Raw genomic sequence first — 22,888 nt, forward strand, 5'->3', positions numbered from 1 at the left:
CCCAACCTCTAACTTATCCATATGTTAACACTTGATATGGGCCGAACATCCTAAACATGCCACATCTCATATGGCGTGATAGGAAAGACTTAGAGGGAACTCTTATTCATCAAGTAAAGCTAATTTCTAAAAAAAATAAGAAAAGATCAGTGATGCTCATCATGGATCGGACTATATCAAATAGAGTCCTCTTCCTTCTTTCTGATACTCCTTGAAGTGTACTAGCAAGAGTCCATTATGAGACTATATTATTTTCTTAAGATGGATTAGAAACTCTCACCAAGACATACACCTCTTCGATCTCATCGAAGAATCTTAAGAATTTTCAATTTATTTCTTTACTTTATATCTGAATTTTTTGAACTTTTCAAAATTTCATATTTGTGTCTCACACATATACCCATACTGTGAACAGTCACTAATATAAGCAATGAAATAAAGAGAATCATCTCTTGTCTAGCTCATCAAATGGACTGCATACATTAGAATGTATCAAGTATATTAGTGGTCCTCACCCCATATCCCATAATAGGTGGTTTGGCTATCTTTCCTTGAAGACAAAATTCATAAATTAGAAACGACTCAAGAGTCAATGAGCCTAGGAGTTCATGCTTTTTCAATTTATTCTGTTCTCTCCAACATGATCAAAATTGAAGTACCATATATACTTTGGGTTTATCTCATCTTTGAATCTCTTAAATCCAACGGCACTCACATCTACTCAGATACCAATATCGAGTATATCCAACATACCTTTTGAAGGTATGTCCCCTATTTCTTTTTCTTTAGGTTCCCCAAGTATACAGGAACCCTTCTTCTTGAACTCTTCAAGGTCTCATCGGTACTCACCAACTCAACCAAGGTGCAATCAATTTTATTTATGTGATAGTTTACTCAAACTTTCATATGAATTGGTAAGGAATTGCAGGATCAAATCCATTCACAATTCCTTATGCTTGGACATACTGAGTTTCTCAAGCTCATCTAAGTTCTTAATCATTGTCAAACAATAATTATGAACTAATTATCCTTTGATCAATGTCAGATAGTTTGGTGGCATAGGGATATCCTGATTAGTTCAACTTCTCAAAACTTAAAAATATTTTAGATTCTTAAGCCAGTCTTTATAACTTGATCGATTAGTCAATTGGTTCTAAGTTTGTGAGAATTGAAAGCTAATTTTTAATTCTATCAGAAAGTAGAGATTCTAGTTAAATATTTTACTTAATTTTAAATTTTTAGAGATTTTTAAAATAAATGTGCTCCCACTATTTTTTCGAATCTCTTACACTCCTCGGGTAGAGAGATGGAAATCCTCCGGACTAGAATTTTTAGTAGGTACTATGATCCTACCAATTGGCATACCACCTCACCTGACAGTTATTGACAATATGTCAACCAATGAGGGGACAACTCTTATCCAATACTTCTCTAAGCATATTGTAGCAAACTTCGGTCTCTAAGTCCTAAAGCCTCACCTAATAGTTATTGGTCTTATTCTTTAGTTAAGTCAGACCCACTGCTCACCAGCAGATGTAAAGCTATCATTGGATCCCTCTCTGATAGTTATTGGACCCAACTCCATCTTTATCTTAGAGTATCTTATGCTATAAAGTGGTTGCATCTTTTTTGATGTAATTGAACCACTGTGATCAGCCAAGAACAATCAACACCCGAAAGAGTATGTACATTTACAACGGATGAAGACTGCTCAACTTAATATCTAATTAAGAAGATTTATTTTAGGTCTCTTTAACTTTAATTATTTATTTACATCCAATGTAAATCCATAATTAATATGGATCTACTAGAGAGATCGTAACTTGGTTCACCAAGATCGAATCAAGACACAACTGCAACATGTGTGAACTCAAACCTAGGCACCCAATGAGAAACTTAATTAACCAAATTAGCCAGATAAGTTCAAGATTGGTGGGAGGCTCTCCGTGCATGAGCAACAGTTCTAATTAAGTAACCATCATTATATCCCTTGTCTTAGACACCAATCGATCAACCAGTTCAAATTATTTCGATCCAATTGGTTTATGTCACCACAGATTGCAAATCACTAACCAAATTATTGTGCATTTATGATACAACCCTACTCCAAAGGTTTGTAGTGATTCAAGGTGATCACTACAAGTATCAATGAAAGACACACGCATGACTATCATATAGTCCTTATGATTATCTCATAATCCTTATGATTATCATATAATCCATTATGTTCATGCTTAAATTTCTTATGGTATTTGATCAATCTCTTTTCATCCTAGGACAATCTTACAATATAATGACCTTCATTATGTCAGGCAAACTTATGTCAGGATGAACTTAGATTGACTCAACTAATTTTATCTTATGTTCAATCAAATTATCCTAATTTGAATGCATCTAAACTATCATTGATCACATCAAGATAGGTCTTTATCTATGAACATCATCTCATGCATGAATATGTAATAAAAATAAATTTAGATCTATTAAAATTCACGTCACATGTATATTAGGTTCAGAACCTAAGATGCATGAACACTAGGATAAAATTTAGAAATAAAAATTCTGATTAAGCAAGACATCACATAACTTTCAATAATCATTAATTTAAGATTAATAATCATAAGAAATTAAATTTTTAGATCTAAAAATAATTTTCAGATCTCAAAAATATTTTCAGATCTCAAAAACAATAGCATGAACATAAAGCAATTTGAATTTCAGATCTAAAAACAATTTTTAAATCTTGAGATCCATCACATGAATTTCAGCTATGCAGATTTTAGATCTAAAAATAGATTATCAGATCATGAATTCCATCTCCTCGATCATGAGCATTCTTAATTTTAGATCTAAAAATCAGATTTTCATATTTGAAATCATCTTCATGATCAATCAAAATTCAGATTTTTAGATTTAAAAATAAATTTTAGATCTAAAATTTTGATCTTAATCTTGCATTAATGAGATGGCTTTGATACCACTGTTGGATGTCGATATCACATGATGACAGATATGCATGCAAAAATTTTAAAAATTTAAATATAAATAGAGTACATAGTGAAAATAAAAATTTCTATATTACTTCAACGTTATTCTAGGACAACCATTCAATATAACATTCTACTGCTATGTCAGGATAATTTTATGTCAAAACAACATTAAAATAATTTTTAAATTAGATCTAATTTAATCTAACATACATAAAGGGATCATATCTCAAAACAAAGTCAGGTATCATTATTAATTACAAGATTAAAAATCTAAAAGAGAATCTAAATTTTATATCTTCACGTAGGTAGATTTTCACCATGATCCGATGATCCGTGGATATCTTCGAGATTCCATTATAGCTGTACAAATATCCGATCTCTATAGATATCCATCGAGACTGATCTGATTAGAAGGTCTCAATCTCACCAGGATGCTAGCTCTTTTGCAGAGATCGCTCTCTAGATTATCGAATCGACTTGATCTTTTGATCCTCTTCTCAAGAGAATCAAATAGATCTAAAAAAAGGAGAATAAAATTAGATCACATCTGATTTCTTTTTTTCTTTTCTCTTTTCAAGAGAAAATATGAAGATCTATAGAATAAGACAAGAGATCTAATCTCTTTCTTCTTCCTTCTTGTCCAACCTTTGGACTAGATCTAGGAAAGGATGAGAAGATCTTTTATGTCCATCTTATGAACCAATAGGAAGAAAGAAAAATCAGGTCAAATTTGATTTTAATGTCCAACTCTTGGACATGTTTGGGAGAGAGGAAGAGGGAGACATGTCTAACCTTTGGACAAGAGAGAGAGAGGGAGTTACCTAACAACCAACCCTTGGTTGTAAGAAAGAAAGGATATGGAGAAAAGGCATTTCACCTACCTCTACATGAAAAGCTCTCACGCACAAGGCTCCTTGGTGTCCTCCACTTGATCCATGCCATCCTCCCTTGGGCATCCCAAAACTCTTGATCTCATCTAGAGGAGGCACCCCCTTTATCCCTCTATTTAAACTAGATAGTTAGGGTTTTGTTAGAGATAGACTTAGAGTCTATCTCTTGGTTGCCGCCCCGCTTCTCCTAAAAATTCTCTATGCCAACACATATCTCACACCCTCTCCTTTCTTAATGTGAAACCAAAAATATGTGGGGCGTGGACATGTGGCATGGTCTCCTATTGGATTAGGTCAAAGTTGGTTCAAATTCAAAACAAAGTTGGAGTCCAATTAGATTTGGATTTCATCATAAATCAAATCCCATTAGATTAATGAAATCCAATCCAAGTCAAATTAGAACTATATCTAATCAAATTAAATCTGATTTAATTTGACTAAGATCAAATCCAAATCAAATATTCCTAAAGATTAGGTCAAACCTAATCTAGATAGGTTTGGATCAAGTATTCATTAGGTCTAATCTCATTAGACTTGTGAAATTTAATTTGAGTCAAAGTCAAATCAAAACTAATCAAATTAAATTTGACTTAATTTAATTAAGATCCAATCTAAATATTTGATTAAATCAAATAATATACAACAATTGCAATTTGACAGTCCCAATCCAGTGGGACTCTAAAGTCTTAATCCAATGAGACTTTTTTCGATCCTCCTATAACTTACTAACTCTTAGTAAGTCTCAATTTTTTTGTAATTTGAAATCATGATTCATCAATCCGATCAGTCAAGATCTCTTTTATGTATGATCCCATAGGTTCTATTCTGTCTGGTAATGAAAAATATTTTGATCACCATCAAAATATCATTGAAACTCTTTTCAATGGATTGAAACAATTCCAACTCACCAATCGAGAATTATTGACCATCAAAATAATTCTCATTGGTTCCACAATCTACCAGTGATGTCTAACAGTATATAGTGATAATTTAGCAGAACAGAAGAATGAACCTCTAGGTGTAGTTACCATGTGATTCAGTTATTCTATCGTGAGTCCCGACAAGATGGAAGTTATAGAAAACTCATCAAATCCCAACATCTGTCATCTGTAAGATTTATTTGATTTGAGTTCATTTCTGAAACCTGATGAAAACTCCTTTCTATCATTCATATTGCTCTGACCAAGATTTTTCGAACTCAATCTCATAAATTATATAAGACTACTCCTTAACTACTAAGATCGATAGATTCTATCTAGGTATACATCCTATTCCTACAATGAACCTACTACAGCCAACATGCACCTCAAGACTCTGTATGACTAGAAAATCGAGTTATGGTGTAGTTAAACTACAGCAACCTCATTGTGAACAGTTGAGGCACTGCAGGTCTAAGAACTAGTCATACTACTACAGTATCGAGAATATCATTGATGAGTGGATAGGCATTCCAGTGACTTCTTGTGTTGATTACATTTGGTATCTTTGTTCTTTAACAAATACCTGCATTCTCACTCCAGTATCCCCACACTGTAGACCCAAGACTCATCTATCCTAAGAAAAATGATCCATGCATCAATCTTATCAAATCAATCACCATTTTCATGATGATCCTTCGATCGGAAGCAATTTGAGAATTAATCATCAAAAATATATATCTTAAATTCTCAACTTTTGAGAATATGTATCATCATCTTATTAATTCTCTAGATAATTTATGGATATATATATATATATATATATTATATGAATGAAATTAGCTGTCCTAATTAATTAAGTCAAATAAAAAATTATATCATAAAAAAAATTAATGTATCGATCTGATTGACTTCCTGGGCATACATCTAACAAATACAAAAATATGTATCTGCACTCTAAAAAAATATTTCAATATTTATTTGATACTTCAAAGATATTACTAATAGAAGATTAAGGAAGAGTAATCAAGTATGATACTTGTGCTTTATTATCACAGTGTCAAAACAAAAAAAAATATTTCAAAACACATTCATTGGTTAGTCAATAACTTATAGCTGATTCATGGCACACATTTAATTATGGATGTATGGATGTAATCTTCATTAATAAGATATACATGTTTTTCTATCAACAGGAGGTAATATTAATGCTATAGATTAAGCAGAGCCTAGCAGTAGAAAAATTGAGCTAAAGAATAGGATGTTCAATTAAAATTTGGATTTGATCCATGCAAGAAAGACTGCCAAATCAATGGTTATCCATATTTGCAAGTACAAAAACTCTAAACTGACATTATAGACATTATAAACAGCTATAATATACAATTCGAGGTGGTCCAAGATACTTAGGGCATTGGAATGGCCTAATGCAAAAGAAGAGAAAGCATCATATGTTATTTCCATGGTTATGGTTGGAGCTACTTGTTACATTTTCATTTTCTGTGCCAAAGCTTCTTATCACTTAGGAGATGTAGATGGCTAAAGATTAAATAAGAAAATTAAAGAGGACAAGTTTGAACATAAGAGAATATTGGACAAAGCTCGTGAGGTCCAACAAGGTCATAAGAAGAGACAAGCACGAAGCCATATCCAGTGCAGTGTCAAGCATGAAGTAGTCTCTATGAAACTTGAGACAAATAAGGTGCTGCCAAGGAGGTAGTAGAGAGAGAACATGCATACCAAGAGAGAGAGAAATCACCAATAGATGGCAGCAGGTCATCCTAAAAAGCCAGCTGCTAATAAGTAGACACTACATAAAGTGCAAAAGGACAACTAAGCATGGTGTCTACAGTTGTTCTGCTTGGCTGCATTTAAGAATCACATATTAGTGGATAATTTATCAAATTGGTTCTGCTTTTCCTCACATTTTGGACTAGTTTCAGCTTATATTTATCAAAGCTAGAAAACTAATACCTTTGAGTTTAAGCAAAGAGAAAACAAAAGAAAACCAAAAAAAAGGGTACATATAAAAAAAAATTAGGAAAAATAATGAGAGATCTAAAACATAGATAAACATGAATTACAGTTTTCTTCTTGGTATCATGTATGAATATTTTGACATGGTAATATAGATAAAAATAAATATGCTCATACATAATCATTTATTATTGTAGATAGGAACAAAAGCTTTTAAGTTAAAGTATGAAACAATGTCACTCCAAAAACCAGGGTTACATTTTTCTGATTAAATTTGTGTGGTTTTAGTCAAAATATGCTCGAATAAAGCTCAAATAGGTCCATACTTCCTTGACTCTGCTTAGGTATGATAAACCAAGGACAACAGCTTGGAAAAGGTAATAATTCTCAATAGGAATTCAAACTATTATACAAAGTCTTGATGTGATCTGATATCTCTTCAATTTGAACTAAATCTTTGATTAATACTTGATAAATAATCAAATATATCTCTGCATCCGTTGACTCTCATGATCATGACAAAAAGCAAATCTGATAGTTGAATCACCACCATACAGTGGATATCTCAGATTTCTATGAAATTATGTGACCCAAATGCAACAGTTAAGCAGTAAAATGGAAACAAAATTTTTATATCAAGTAGTTAGCGCTAACCCATAGCAGGTTAAAATCAGAGGTTATGTCTATGAGCTTAAAACCTAAATATTTATTTAGTGCCTTAAATGACATGATACTTAAGGAACATATTAAAAATGTTTCTATTAGACAAAAGATGTCAGCAAATATGTAAAGACCACTCCATTTCTCATAAGATAGATTATTGTTGCTGTGACATTTTACATGCTCATCCCATCTTTGATTGCATATTGTTATATGTAGAGACAATTGCAACCTCAATACGGATGGGGTTTACAGCTTGGCTCAGTGTGAGAAAGCAATGAATTCCTAGATTCTGGATGAAAATGGAAAATGATCCAAAAATATTAGCTATTATATACAGTCATAATCCAAGAACAACAATACATGTTCTAATACTAGGCTATAATAAAACTTTCTTTTACAGTATAGACATACTAAATAGACAAGAATATAAAAATGCAAGATAGAAACATGGACAAAGAATGTAAAACAAAATACAGAGAAACTGCATAGTTGCAATTAACATGAGAGTTATTTTCCTTAAAAACAACATGGTTTTTAAAATATATGGCTTAGCAGTTACACAAATCCAATACCATTAAAGACAGTGACTTACTTCTCTGGCAGTTTAAGAGTAGGATATTGTTTACACAAAATCTGTTAGATGTGTGCCCTAGATGCCAGATTGGCTGACACATTCCTGTACAAATGTAAGGGCAAATTTATAATTTTGACTATAAATGAATAAAAGGGTTATTCTACTATCACATTGTGTACATTATGTTTGTGATACATCCTTTGAGTTAGTAGGAATGTTAATTCATATTTTTAAGAGTTAAAAATTTAAGGCATGAATTTACATAACTAATTTATAAACAGCTCCTGACCATAGGATCATCACGAGGATGGTGATCGATCTGGAAGGTTGGTGTACGATCGCTTTCTTAGGATAAATGAGTCTTGAGTCTACAGTGTGGAGACACCAGAGTGAGAGTACATGTATTCATTGAGAATGAGAGTACTGAGCGTGACCACCTTGAGTAGTCATAAGGAAGTCTACCTTCTCATCGATGACTAGCTCGATGCTGCAGCTGTGTGTCTAGTTCTTTGACCTGAGGTGCATCGATAGTTCACCTTGAGTGTGTTATAGTTTGACTACACCATAACTCAATCTCCTAGCCATTCAGAACCCTGAGGTGTATGTTGGCTATAGCATATTCATTGTAGGAACCAGATCGCACCAAGATGGGATCTATTAATCTCGATAAATGAGAGGAGTAGTCCTATGATGATCGAAAGATTGAGTCCTTAAGCCCATGGCTATGGCAGAGTGAAATAATAGAAAAAATATTTTCATTGAGATTTCACATCGGACTCGGATCAATCGATTGATTCATATGACTGCTGTTGGGTTTGACGAGTTCACCTTAACCCTAATTCAGTCAGGACTCATGATAGAGGAACTCAATCACACAGGTAGCTGCACCGAGAGGTTCGTCTTCATTTCTGATGGGTTGTCACTATATACTGCTAGGTGTCACTGATGGATTTTGAAAGCAATTAGAATAATCTTGATGATCGATTATTCTAATTATTTGAATCAGAAGAGTTCTGATCCATCGAAAGGAGTTTCGATGATGTCGATGATGAGATCATGACATGTCTCATTACCATATGAAAATGAACCTAACTGGATCGCACAAACAAGAGTTAGGATCTGGATGTCATCAATCAAGCTAGCCCAGTTCGATTGATTTGGATTAGATCCAATTAGGTTCAAGAAAATCGTGCTAGCACACAATTGAGCCTAACTTTCACCTCGTGCAATTTTTTTCATCTCGACTGAGCCAAATATGATTTGACTCACCCAGAGAACCTTGAGAAGATTTCTCTCAGTCTGACTGGAACCAATCCAGTTCAAAAAAATCTTATCTTAATTTATGAGATGAATTTAAGACAACACCTGCTAATTCCTGTCACCTACCATTTCTGTTTTAGGACATCGGTCAAATATTGACTTATGGATCTTAAACTGAAAGCCACTTGGTAAGAGGTTATTGGATAGTTTTTGTGTAGTGTCCACCTACTAAATTAGGCCTCAAAGTGGGTGCCAAGATCAGATTGGGCGTGCACCCCAAGTGGATAAGGATAGTCCCATGAGATGAGGACTCTGATCCCTTGATCGACTTGGACTGTGGGGCGCCAATCTCATTGTGCTTATCCAGTGTTGGTGCCAACAGTGGTGAAAATTGAGGGAATTCTTATTTGATATGATCAGATGACATCACTCTATCAATCAAAATTTTTCAGAATTAATTAAAATTTTTTAATTGATCGAATGATGTGGCACTGCATGGCGCAGCAAGGTTTATTTAAACCTTGTCTGCGCCTAGGGTTTAGAGATTTCTGCTCAATACCTAGCAAAAATGAGATTCTCCTCTACTTCTCTATGTCCCCTCTGCTCCTCTCTCTCTCCTCTTCATGTCTAAGAAGTTGGACGTCCATCTGGTGCTTGTCCAAGACGTGGTGGCTCTTTGAATAGAAGGTTGCAGGGATTTATCGAGAACCTGCTGCTCCAGCTTCAGAAGATCTTTTGAAGATCTTTCATATCAGATCCAGATATGATTTTTAGAGCAAAAATTTGCAAGAAGAAGATGATCCAGATCCTGCTTGAGTGGATATCGGTAGAGGCCAGGCAACTGCGTGGCTATTTTTGAACCTCAGATATTGCTGCGATCATCTACCGGGTAATCTAGTTATCCTAGAGGTATTTCTCTAATCCTCAAGTTTTAGATTTAATTTTAGATTAAATATTAGATAATAAGAATTAGATCTAATAGACCTTAGATCTAAAATAAAGTAGGATAATTTTTAAAAATATTCTGCCCCAGATCTCATTAGATCTGGAAGATTCTACAAGAAAAAAGATGGTTTTTCCTTCAAAATCTTCACAGCCTCGGCATAGTGAGCAACTCTTTCAACTAAACAATATCTTCCATTTGCTGAAGGAACCTTAAATGCCAGAATATGTGCCATGGCAACATCTTTCACATTGACTCACCCAAAAGTTGTATTTGGATATGTAAAAGATCCTACAAATGGTTCCAGAGGAAATTGTAAGAATTTAATTCTCTTCATTTGTCAACAGAACAAATTCTATCAAAAAGAATAATCTAGATTTAATAAAGCATGTTTATAACACTAAAGTGAAGAATATCAAAGAGTTCAATGAAAAGCATAGCTCAAAACTCTATATGAATAAAACATGTCTCTGGAGATGTTTCATAATCAGAATACTGCAATGAAACTACACATCTGAACAATTAGCAACTTATTTTGGTCCATTTTAGATAAAACCTCTAGATCTTCACCTGGGCATTTGCTTTCTTCTGTGTTTTTCCCAGTCCTATTTTATGACATATAAGGTATGAGAAATGTTCTATTTGTCTTATATCACAAGCCTTTCTTTTGGTAAACCTTTTTGTTGGGTGGATGTCTGGCCAGGACACTACCTCCCAAGATCCTTTCAGTACCACGCGATGCAGCAGGAAGAAAGAAGAAACAAAACAAAAAGAAAAATAATCAAAATACGTGGATCAGCCACAAAAGGACTCGCCTCCACGGGGCATACAAACTTCACTATGAAAAAAAAATTTTACAAGAGGAGACCTCACCCTCAACCCTTGTACACCCAATTCTCTCTCACCTGAAGTTTCTCTCACCAAAGCTCTCTCTCTCTTGAAGACCCCCCTGAATCCCTGAAGTGCCTGGCGACCGCTGTCTAGGAGCCTCCTGCTCCTTCTCTCTCAGCGCTTCCACCTCTCTCTTCTCTTGGGTTCCGTACGGCACAAAAAACCAACCACACATCCTCTCTGTTACCGATCAGCCCTATTTAAAGGGCTTAAAACTTGATTAGAGATGGATTAGGAGTCCTAAACAAAGCCAGATAACCCCTGAACCATCAGATCAAGATCGGGAGCCACCCACGCCCTTAGATCGCGCTCCGGTCCACAGAATAGTGCCCTGGACCGTGAGAAATACATGGGAAACACCGACGCGGTCCATAGGCCCAGCCGTGGACCGCTCGGTGCATGGTGGACTGGGGCAAAGGGTCAGCAGGCCGCTGGGCCTGGGCCGGCCTGCTCCCGCGCAGGCCACGCGCGCCTGGGCCGCGTGCCTGCCTGGGCCGCCCGCCCGCATAGGTCGCGCATCCCGCATGGGTCGCGCATCCCGCGCGCCGCCGCCTGCAGCCATGCCGCTGCCGCCTGCCGTCAGTCACCGACGGTCCTCCATCACCTCGAATCTCGTGCCGACTTCAGAAGCTTGTATCTCCTCCATCCGAGCTCCGTTTCAGGTGATCTTGGTCTCGTTGGACTTCATTTTTCATCACGAACCTCGTTGTGGGCTCAATGTGGGCTGAATCTTGAGGCATCAAATCCTAACAATCTCCATCTCGACTCGATATTCGGCCTCCTCCAAACTCTGAGAGCTTTTGGATCTCCTCGCCCCCATGCCTTGGGGCAATCGCCTGCTGATCATGGATGGGCAAACATGAGAGTCGAGCCAGGCTGCTCGATCCTATCTCCATCGTATGCTGTGCTCCTCCTGATCTGAGACCTGCTCGGGGCATCATCCTGTGGCAATAGGAATCTCACCTTGCGACGTCACCTCTCATTCTTCCGAGTCTCCTGTCTCGTGCCCGATCCGCCTCCTGGAGCTCCACCTCGTTCTGGACTCCACCTGGCTCCCGAAGCTCCACCTCGCACTGGGCTCCCTGCCCGATAATAATGTCCTCTGCTCCCCTTCTTCTCCTCCAGCACAATCCTATTGCCGCGTAGTACCCTCAGGATTCCTCCACCAGCTACCGTCCTGTAGCCTCTTGAATCCAGTCTGCTAAGTGAGATAAGATTCCGTCTGAAATTGGGTATGTATCGGACCTCCTCCAATCTCCTCACTGCACCGTCATGTGTCCTCCAGCTGACCGTCTCAATACCTTTGATCGCACAGCTCAATCCATCCGGCAGATATACAGTGCCCTCACTATTCTCCAGGGAGTCAAACTGCTCCTCTCTGCAACATATATGATAGGGGCATGCAGAATCTAATATCCACTGCTGGGAAGAAGTAGATCACCACCTCATCCACCAGGTATATGCGGATGGTACTCACCGCCTACATCTGTAGCCATTTCCAATCCCGCACCTCCATGGTGGTTGGCTTCTCATCGCATAAGAGAGCATCGATCAACCCCTGTTGGATGAGCACGTCCTTCACCCTTGCCTGCCACAAGAAGAAATTGCTCTTACCATCGAACTTGTTGATCTCCATCTTGATTGTTCCTGTCTTCTCCATCTTCAGTCTTGCTCACCACCACTGCAATCTGCATCTTTGTACCGCCTTGCTCTGATACCACTTGTTGAGTGGATGTCTGGTCAGGACACCACCTTCCAAGATCCTTTCAGTACCACGTGATGCAGCAGGAAGAAAGAAGAAACAAAACAAAAAGAAAAATAATCAAAATATGTGGATCAGCCACAAAAGGGCTCGCCTCCACGGGGCATGCAAACTTTACTATGAAAAAGAAATTTTACAAGAGGAGATCTCACCCTCAACCCTTGTACACCCAATTCTCTCTCACCTGAAGTTTCTCTCACAAAAGCTCTCTCTCTCTTGAAGACCCCCCTGAATCCCTGAAGTGCCTGGCGACCGCTGTCCAGGAGCCTCCTACTCCTTCTCTCTCAGCGCTTCCGCCTCTCTCTTCTCTTGGGTTCCGTACAGTGCAAAAAACCAACCACACATCCTCTCTGTTACCGATCAGCCCTATTTAAAGGGCTTAAAACTTAATTAGAGATGGATTAGGAGTCCTAAACAAAACCAGATAACCCCTGGACCGTCGGATCAAGATCGGGAGCCACCCACGCCCTCAGATCGTGCTTCGGTCCATGGAATAGTGTCGTGGACTGCGAGAAACGTGTGGAAAACGCCCACGCGGTCCACAGGCCCAGCCGTGTACCGCTCGGTCCATGGTGGACTAGGGCAAAGGGCCAGCAGGCCGATGGGCCTGGGCCGGTCCGCTCCCGTGCGCGCTTGGGCCGCGCGCCCGCCTGGGCCGCCCGCCCGCGTGGGTCATGCGTCCCGTGCGTCGCCGCCTGCGGCCGCGCCGCTGCCGCCCGCCGCCGGTCGCCGGCGGTCCTCTGCCGCCTCGAATCTCGTTTCGACTTCAAAAGCTCGTATCTCCTCCATCCGAGCTCCGTTTCAGGTGATCTTGATCTCGTTGGACTTCATTTTTTTCCGCGAACCTCGCTGTGGGCTCAATCTCGAGACGTCAAATCCTAATACTTTTTACCTTCATTCAGATATGATATCTATTACAATTTTTTCTATTTGTTCGATATATTTTTAGTTTAATAATTAGTTTATCTCAATATTTGTCATAAAGTATGGCGCTGATCAAGTGGAATGGAGGAAAAGGATTCGTGTAGTTGACCCAACTAGTTTGCAATTAAGATTTAGCTTAATAGAGTTGAGTTAGTGTTTCAGTTAACAATATGAATAGCTTTTTACAGTTTTGCGGTCCAAATTATAACAAACTATATCAAAGATCAAATATAATACAAATTTTATAAGTTGGGTTTGAACCTGCAACTAGAAAGTTTAAAAATCAGAGCTACAAAAACATAATGTTAGTGCACATGTATACAGTGGAGTTAGCCCCATTAATAAACCCCAATGGCAAAGCCTAAATATAAGAGCCAACTTACTTTCACTTCCATGATTTTTTATTAAATCATGAGCCAATTTTTTAACAAATAATGTAAACAACTTGCCATATCGGTTTCATACATGTTTGATATTATGATATTGTATCTAAACAGGCAGTGAGTTAAATGTTTGCTGCATGTTCCTCCATTTGACTTATTCATATCTTTTTGTGTTTTCTTTTTTTTGGCACTTTCTCCCTTATGCTGGAAGGAGCTCATGTTATTGTTGTGAAGTGTTGAGCTAAAAATGGAAGAGTTTTTTTTTGTTTTTCCATTGCTGATGCTGCTGTAGTAAGCAGCTTGCTCTATTGGAAGTTTTTTTAGTTATTAGCATTGAAGGAAACTCTAGATCATTAAGCCAGAAGAGCATAATGCCCTGACAGAAGCTTATTTTAAAAAAATTAAAGGAATTTAAGTGACAAAAAATTCCAATGTGTTGAATGTTTCTTTTATTAGAATCTCAGGTCAATGTTCTGCTTTCAAGGTAACTCATATGTGATCAATGCTACCTGGTCTAAGAGCCCTCTCACAAGCTACTTTAGACATGGCATTGATACTGACTTTACTTTTATCAATTAATATGTTCTTTGCCAAAACCAAATTTTGGGAGATTATCTGGACAAAAATTCCGATAGTTCCCTGAGACCAATTTGGGAAAAAAGCTACATTTTCTTTTTCTTTTTTTTTTTTCCTTTTAGAGAAGGGTACAACAGTTCCATTGATGATAGAACACAAAGAGTGAGGCCTCAAAGCCCATGGCTTCAAGCATGCAAGCACCTAGACTTGCCATAGTCATCCTAAGTAGCAATAAGTACCGACAATTTTTCTTGGTGCTTTCAATCCGAGGTTTCATTTTGTTCAAAAAAAGCTTACTCTACCATAGGTAGATAAACTGAAAGAGAAGTACTAGTTACTGTTTACTAACATTCAACTAATATGATATGTAACATGAATTTTGCATACCATTTATCAAGTTCAGGATTGCAGCAGCACTCGTATTTAGAGTAGGTTGTAGAAGAGGACCTATGACCACGGCTGGATTTATTGTTACCATGTCAATAGAATTATCCTTTGAAAACTTCCAAGCAGCCTCCTCTGTCAACGTCTTTGAGAGTCTATACCACATCTAATAGAAACTAAGAAGTTTGGAAAAATATTCTTGATACCGCTAACTTTGTTTAGTCCAATACAACTCACTAACTAGACTAACTTACCACTTGCAGTACTCTTGAACAAATAGCACCTAAAACCTCTAAGTTATTATAACATTTAAAGAGGAGTGTAACCATAAACTTTATTCATGCTGCCACATATAAACACTACACATAATTATTCTTTTCTCTTATAAAATATCACACTGCAATACCAGTATTACCAGAAAGCTTCATCTAGAACATAATATAATGAACTGCAAGATTTTAACAGAGTATAGCCTCACCAATAATTAAGTCGCACCATATTACAGTGAGTACAAAGAATAATTCAAGCCATAAAAAAATGTGAAGGGAAAAAACATAAATAACAAGCTTTATCCTACTTATTTGGTCAGCTTGGTAGATCATGCTGAAAGAATTCAATATAACTCATAATGCTTTGAAGTGTGTGTATTTCATTTGAGAGGATATAGAAGGTATCTTAATCAACAAGCCTTATCCAATATAAACAGGTTTAACTTATGAATTAAGGTGTGATTAATCAATGTACAAATATGTTTCATGACAGGAAATTAAATTTTATATGAACTGTCTATGAATTGCTATAATATTTCTGCTATTCGCAACTTTTAGCAATAAATGTAGAGAAAACCCTGCCATGAAAACTTAGAAGGCCTCTTGACTGGTAGGAAAGGCTTTCTTATCAGTTATGCGGGTTATGCTCAAGTTCGTGCCACAGGTGAGCAATCCTCAGTCGAAAACCAAGACAAACTGAGAAGGAATTTAGGTTCATTGTAGGAAATTGTATTCATCTATAGGTCCAGAAGTACAAAAGCAAGAGGCCCAACTGAAAAATGATCAATATACAAGCGTATAAGTACTTGACATAAATTTTTTTGATATCTAAAGGTATGTTTGCATAAAGATCAGATCCTTACATTTTGAACATGCGCCTTGTTGGGTATAAAATACCCCCCCAGCCGAAGTTCGGGTCGGGAGTGACCCTCCTGGGACTCTGTCGGCGTCCGACCTTGGGCGACATATTTCCGAACCTCTCCGACGGTTGAGCTTTCGCAACATTCCCAAGTTCTGCTGACGGATAAACTCCCACAGCTTCTTCTGCAGGTGTCGACTGACGAACCCCTGCCGCATCTCCCAGACTTCTCCAACGATGGGCTTCTTTAGTCGGCTATCAGGCTGCTCCAAATGCTCTCGGGATTCTACTGTCGGCCGACCTCCTACAAGGGTCAACTGTTCTCCGGACCTCTTCCAGATTTTTTTCCAACAGGATTCGATCGACTCCAATCAGAATTTCTTCCAGAACTTCGTCAGTTCGTCAGTGGCCGAACTTTTCCAACAGCAGATTTTCACGACGGACGGACTCCATCCAAGTTTCTACGGCGGTCGACCACCTTCCGGACTTCGTCCGAGCTCCTACAGGAGCCGGACTCCTTCCCCGAACTCCTACTGCACGTAGACTTCGTCCGAGCTCCTACGGGAGCCGGACTTCAGCCCTGAGCTCCTATTGCAGGTAGGCCTCATCCGAATTCTGATAAGGGTCGGACTCCGAGCCCCCACCACAAGCGATCTACTCCGAACTTCTACTACAAGCGGTCTACTTCGAACTTCTACTACAAGCGGTCTACTCCGAGCTGCCACAACAAGCGGTCTACTTCGAATTTCTACTACGAGCGGTCCACGTCAGATTTCTACTGTAAGCCTCCACCTGAGCTTCTATTGTGAACGAATTTCCTCCGAACTTCTATTGCAGGCAGGCTTCGGCCGAGCTTTCTCGATAAATGATCCCCATCCGAACTTCTACGAGAACCGGACTCCGACCGAACTTCTGTAGCGGACAGATTTCGGATGAACTCCTACGACACACGGACTCCAACAGCCGGACCCCTCCAGTGGGTGAACCTCTCCAGCACCATCTGACATCCACTGCCGGTTGACCTTCTGCCAGATTCTGCATGAAATCGAACTTCGTCCACAGAAAGCCCCTGACCGAGCTTCTACAATAGATGACCTTCGCCTGCAGCACTAGCACCCAAGGCACCCAACGGTAGAAGGCTCACCAGCAACATCCGAGCTCCTCTTAGACGGAGAACCACCTCTCTCCACCAGACACCCCAACCGAGCTTCGGCCGACAGGCTTGGACTCCTTGGCAGGCCACAGTAATGGCCACGACTCTGCTCCACTTCCTGTAACGGATCCCACACGGCTCCATCATACTCTGGCGTGTCACGACAACGGACATCACCCCACTCTCCACAACAGGCTCCACGTGGCAAGCCACGGTGATGGCCATGACTCCACTCTACTACTCTCTGTAACAAACTCCTCATGGCCCCGAACGGCCCACTACCAGACGGCTACAGACATCACTGTCAATATGTTACGCCCTTCGTCTATAAAAAGGGACCCCCAGATACGTTATTCCTTAAGCTCTAATCTCTATCTCAAAACTCTGCTAAAAATTTTCGTTCGAGCACTCCATTCTTGTTGAGGCAGAGAACTGACTTGAGCATCGGAGGGTCTTGCTGGAGCACCTCCAACTTCGGTTTAGACTTTCTTTGCAGGTCCCGACGACGATCGCGACTCCTTCGACTCCAGCAAATCTAACGCCGACGGATTTTTACACCAACAGGATTGGCGCTAGAGGAAGGGTCTGTGTCTTCACAGTACCCTTGTTCTTAAAGGAGCGCTCAACAGGACCACTTTCGGTCATCTTCTCCGACATCTCCTCCTCCGGTTGCCTGCCTGATCTCTACCTGATGCCTCCCCGAAGGGCATCCACCAGGCGGTCAACGGCCTCCGCGACCAGATCTCAACGAGCCCCGGCCTCATCTCTGATTTTTCAGGCTCCTCCTCCTCCAGCGATGGTGGTCGGCATGGAGCAGTTTGACCTGCTGGTTCAACAGGTCAGAGGCCTCACCGAAGTAGTGCAGGCCATGCAGCAGCAGCCGCAGTAGCCGCAGGCATCAGTGTGGCTGGAAAGAGCATCGTCAGAGTTTCAGAATCCGACGACCGGACGGGCTACTTGGACCAGCCGCCCTGTCTTCCCCAGAAAAGAAAAATAAAAGGCAGAGAGTCCTCCGTCCGATCATGATTCAACCCCCGGAGAGTCCCTACCTCTGCTCCATCAAAAAATTCTCGAGGCCCATAGTCGAGAGGACCTCCTGGATCAGAGACTCCAAGAGATGAACCGACAGATCGAAGAGCTCCACCGCGCTCCCACTGCTTATGGTGAGGACATCTGCACTGACCCTCCTTTCTCTCAAATGATCATGTAGGAATCAATCCCACCGAACTTCAAGCTCCCCCAATTTGAGAGCTACGATGGGACCTCAGACCCAGTCGACCACCTGGAGGCCTTCCAGACCATGATGCTGCTCCTTGGTGTGCCAGACGCCATCTTGTGTCGAGCTTTCCCATCTACCTTGAAGGGAGCAGCAAGGAATTGGTACTCGGCATTGAAGCTGGGTACAACTTCTCCTTTGACCAAATGAGTCACCAGTTCGTGGCTCATTTCGTCAGCAGCCGGCATCCCCAACGAGGTTCGGAGTCCCTCATCAACATCAAGCAAAAGGAGGGAGAGTCCATCCGAGCTTACGTCAACTGCTTCAACGTCGCCACCCTGGAGGTCCGGAACCTGGACCAATCGATTGCAATGGCCGCCTTAAAGAGCGGCCTTCAAAAGAATGACCTCCTCTTCTCCCTGGAAAAGAAGTATCCTAGAGACTTTGCCGATCTGCTAGCTCGGGCCGAAGGATATGCCCGAGCGGAGGAAGCCTTCAAGCTGAAGGATGAGGAAGCTGCGATGGAGCGGCAGGCGGGTGACTCCGGCAAGCCCACAGTTGAAAGAGGCCCGAATGAAGCCCGGCCACATTCTCGGACTCCTCCTGGGTACAAGCACGCCCAGACTCCTCCCCGAGCATGCAGGCAGAGAAGCCCAGACCGCAGGGTTCGGTGGGGCTCTCTCTCAGGAAGATTCCGCAGCTATGCCCCCCTCAACGCGTCGAAAACCCAGGTGCTGATGGAGGTCAGAGAGCAGCTCCCAAGGTCAGAAAGGATGTGCACACACCCCGGGAAGCGCAATCCTAACAAGTTCTGCCTCTACCATCGTGACCACGATCACGACACAGAGAAATGCATTCAACTCCAAGACGAGATCGAGGAGCTCATCAGACGAGGTCGGCTCGACAGGTTCATCCGATGCCGGCCTGAGAGTAGAGAGGATCGGCCAAGGGCCCTACCACAACCTGAGCCACTGAGGAGGGAAGAGCAGCTCGGAGATCGGCCTCCAATTGGGATCATCAACTCCATCTCTGGAGGATCTTGACGGGGAGCAAATCTTCTACAGCCATGAGATTTGAAAAATCTATAAATATTATGAACGACTTTGCTTTAAATCAAGATTCCTTTCAGATTTGCATATCTTTCTATTTTGGCATGGACTCGTAATGACAGGGGATAACCCCTTCAGACAACGAAAACAAATCCATGTTAGGAACAGGAGGAGAACCTTGTCCTAACATGGGCAAAGTTGAAAGTTTGGTTATTTTAAGATCGGACGGGGGGTGAGGCCCATATAACGGCCCTTATGTGTCCCCACAACTGTGTCGGAAACAGGAGGAGAACCTCGTCTTGACATAATCGAAGGTCCGATCCTCCTTAGACCGGATGGGGGGAGAGGTCCTACAATGCCCTTATGTGCCCCCATAGCCATGTTAGGGATAGGAGGAGAACCTCACCCTAACATGAGCAAGATCGAAGGCCCGATTATTTTTAGACCGGATGGAGGGAGAGGCCCTACAACGCCCTTATGTGCCCCCACAGTCATGTTAGGGACAGGAGGAGAACCTCGCCCTAACATGAGCAAGGCCGAAGACCCGATTATTTTTAGACCGGATGGGGGGAGAGGCCGTACAACACCCTTATGTGCCTCCACAGCCACGTTAGGGACAGGAGGAGGACCTTGCCCTAACATGAGCAAGGTTGAAGGCCCGGTTATTTTTAGATCGGATGGGGGGAGAGGCCCTACAATGCCCTTGTGTGCCCCCACAGCCATGTTAGGGATAGGAGGAGAACGTCGCCCTAACATAAGCAAAGTCGAAGGCCCGGTTCTCCTTAGATCGAATGGGGGGAGAGGCCCTGCAATGCCCATATGTGCCTCCACAGCCCTGTTAGGGACAGGAGGAGAACCTCGCCCTAACATGAGCAAAGTCGAAGGCCCGGTTACCCTTAGATTGGATGGGGAGAAAGGCCCTGCAATGCCCATATGTGCCCCCATAGCTCTGTTAGGAACAGAAGGAGAACCTCATCCTAACCTGAGCTGAAATTGACTACATTAGAAATAGGGGAAGAACCTCGTCCTGACACCAACTAAGGTCCGACCATTCGAGACCTGATAAGAAAAAAAAGAACCTTCTCGATGGCCCCTCTACGCTCCCGCGACCCCATAAAAAGCTAGGGAGAACCCTTGCTTAAAAAGAGGAGAGAGATGTGAAGGAAAAGCGGCAGACTACACCAGTGAAAAATGGAAGTCAAACTATACGAAAGACACAAAGACCTCATCTCCATGAAGAAGGAGAAAGAGAAAGAGAGATCTACGGTCATGAACGAAAAGGCAAATCAACACGATAATGGCTAGGAATCTTCAAACGATGTCGACGTCGAACAAATCAAAGGACACAAGAAATTCGATAATGACGATCTAATACAAAAATGAACAAGAAATCTTCGGACAACATCGACATCGAATGAGACAAAAAATGAAAGAAGTCCGACGGACGACAATTCAACACAATGCGCGGGCAAGGTAACAAAAAATTTTCTTTTTATTTCGTTAGCAAGGTATGCATTACAGAGCCCAGAAGGCCCAAAAAAAAAAAAGAAAAAGAAAAAAAGAAAGGAGAAGAAAAGTTCCCCATAAGGAGGAGCCCAATTTTATTGATTGAATGCCTCTTAAAGACAAAAGGAAAAAGAAAAATCGTAGTGAAAGAAGAATACAAAGTCAGAGGTCTCAGACCTCCGAAGCAGGAGTTGGGGAGCCCGATGTTCTTGGAAGGGGGGCTGCGGTGGCAGCGGCAGTAGGAGAGGGCCCGGCTTCATCTTCAAATGCCTCGTCCAAGAAGCTGAAGTCGAGCTCGAGAAATTTCTTGACCATCTTCTCTTGGCAGAGCTCAAATCTTTTGATGAATGCATCTTGGCCGAACTTGACGTTCAGGTCCCTCATTTCAGCAAAGGCCTTGAACTCCTCCACCGCTTGGAACCTAGCCTCCGAGATCAGAACCGAAATCTGCTCCGTCAAATTTGCAACCTCGACCTCCGCCTTCCTCACCATCTCCTCCGAGGCCTGCTTTTCTTTCTCATGGGCCTCTTGGAGGTTGGCTACCTCGGCAGCCTTTTTCTTGAGGTGGGTGGCCTCAGCCCGGTGGCCCTCCTCCACCTGGATAGCATTTCTCCTTGCCTTATTCGTCGCCTCGATGTTGGTGAGGAGCTGATGCCCGATCTGCAAGGGCGGCCAGGAGGTCAAAATGAAAGTTGAGAAGTTAATTGAATGAAGGAGCGAGGGGAAGAAGGAAAGTGAATCTGCTTACCTCGAGAAAAGACCCTAGAGAGTCCCAAACCCGCTGTTCAGGATCGATGCGAACGGTCCTCTGGATGACTTCAGACAGGACGCACCCGTCGATCAGTCGCTTATCAGGTCCCTGTCTTTAAAGGAATTCTCCACCGGCTCTTCCTTGGAGCCGTGGGATTCTTTGATGGTGGCTCGACGGCCGTTGACCCTACGGGCCACCGTCTTCTTTCTCCTCCCCCTCTCAACCCTTGGCACCTCCTCGAAGCGGGCCCCCGAAGCGGGAACCTCGGCGAGAGAACTCCTCGATGAGGCTCGGAGAACCGGGGGCTCAACGTCTGAAGGAACATCGATCGTGACGGCCGTCTGGGCAGGTGTGGCCGAGCTTGTCTCCTCCATTCTGGCCTTCTTCACCGACCCGGAGGCCGCAGCGCCTTTTTTTTTGTGAACCTTGAGGCTCCTGACAAGCATCCGTGCTGCTTCGGCGTCCATTCCTAAAAAAAAAAAAAAGAAGAGAGAAAAAAGAGATCAGCAATGGAGTGAAAAAAGGAAGAGGTGACGCACAGTTAAAAAAAAAAAATAAAGAGAAAAAAAAGAAGGGGGGGAAGAGAAGAAGAAGAGAAGAAGAAAAGAAGAAGAAAGGAAAGATGGAATACTCGTAGGATCCAGGGGACTCAAGCCGCTGTTGAACAGAAATTGCTCCTTCAGAAGGTTGGGAAGGGAAGGAGTTGGATAACTAAGAAGCTTCCAGGCGGCCTGAAGGTCGTCCTCCCCCAGGTTAGGAGCCCGACGGACAGAGTCCCTCAGAGAGCCCCAAGGGGGCAATCCCAGCTTTAAGGTAGGACATTGGAGGTAGAGGTACTTCCCCTTCCAGTTATGGATAGAAGAGGGAGCACCTTTCAGCAACTCCTTCTTGCCGAACTAGGGGGAGAAGTACCACCAGTCTTTTACCGAGGGGTGGCGCTTGAAGGTGTAA

General features: G+C 41.6%; 1 pseudogene; it reads right to left on the reverse strand.

Annotated features, from left to right (window-relative positions):
- The window catches only part of LOC140858177 (phenylacetaldehyde reductase-like), a 94,420-nt pseudogene that overhangs the window by 15,494 nt on the left and 56,038 nt on the right, over positions 1-22,888 (reverse strand).

Source organism: Elaeis guineensis, chromosome 5, assembly GCF_000442705.2.
Source record: "Elaeis guineensis isolate ETL-2024a chromosome 5, EG11, whole genome shotgun sequence".
Classification (NCBI taxonomy): Eukaryota; Viridiplantae; Streptophyta; class Magnoliopsida; order Arecales; family Arecaceae; genus Elaeis; species Elaeis guineensis.